The sequence below is a fragment of the Galeopterus variegatus genome, unplaced genomic scaffold, assembly GCF_000696425.1.
Source record: "Galeopterus variegatus unplaced genomic scaffold, G_variegatus-3.0.2 Scaffold4778, whole genome shotgun sequence".
Classification (NCBI taxonomy): Eukaryota; Metazoa; Chordata; class Mammalia; order Dermoptera; family Cynocephalidae; genus Galeopterus; species Galeopterus variegatus.
The window spans coordinates 91,726-92,934 of record NW_007730889.1 but is presented as its reverse complement, the minus strand read 5'-3'; positions in this window follow the sequence as shown (position 1 = coordinate 92,934).

Below are 1,209 nucleotides of genomic sequence, written 5' to 3'. Positions count from 1 at the left end.
AAAAAAAAAAAAAAAAAAAAAAGGTAAGCAAAAAGAAAAAGAAATGCTTGTGATCCTCTACCCAGACGTAACTGCTTTTAACATCTTAATATAGACCCATCCAAGGTTTTCTTCTGATTATTTACATGTGATATATATATAAGCATACAGATATATTTCAAGATACTTATATAAATGTGATCATCTTACTGTTTTACACCATTGTAACTTGCTGTACACTTTTTCTTTTCTAATCCACTTTACTTAGGCTTTGGTCCACACCCATCAGAGTCTGCTCTTATCGGGAAAACCTGTCTCCTCCACTGGACTGACAGCTCTCAGTGGGCAGTGACGGTGGCTTCGTCATCTTTGACGCTCAGGCCTGGCTCCCCGTAGGTACTCAATGTAAGCTGGGAGAACTATAAACATTCCCTGCTGAAGACATTCCACTGATGATGGCACATAGGGGCAGATTAAACAGCTGTGAGGGACATCCCAGCTCCCCAGAGGGACTCACAGGTAGTGCTGCCACTGGACATAGGTGTCCTGGCTTGGTGGTGGGATGTCTGGCCCCTCTGCTGCCAGCCCCTCCCACTGCCTGCTTCACGTGCCCTATGCACTCAGTCTCCATCCTCTCCAGCTGGGAAAACAAGATGACTCAGTGCCTGTGCTTCCAGGAGTCTCCTTGGCTATTTTTACTCCCTCTGAGTTCCCCACTCCAGATATTTACTTACTCTGCAAGAGGAAGAATTCTCCTTTCTCTGATTGCTCACTCTGGAGGCGCCCACAGCATCTCTGCCTCCAGGCTCCAGCTATGGAAATGCTCCCCATGGAGGAGCTAACAAATGCCACAGCTGGCTGTGAGCCTCCCATAGCACTGGGGACCCATTCCAGGCTGAGCTGGGCTGGCTCTGTGCCTGTCAGCAAGGCTCTTCCAGGAAGTGCTCACACACACCTGGCAGCCCTGGGCAGCTCCTGAGTCAGTCTCTGGTGTGCCTGCCTTCACCCATGTCTCTGGCATTCATTTCTTGGAGGTGGTGGTGCCCAGGAAGGCAAGAAGAGAGCTCCATGACTTGAGACCAGAACTGCTGGAGGGCCCTGTTGCCCAGCACTCCACTCACTTGGGGCAAGAAGAAAGCTCCATCTTAAGGCCATACTGCAGTATCTTTTCAGAAGAGAAGTATTTGCAGTCTGCTCGTGTGCATTGTATTCTTTTTTTTTTGAAATTTA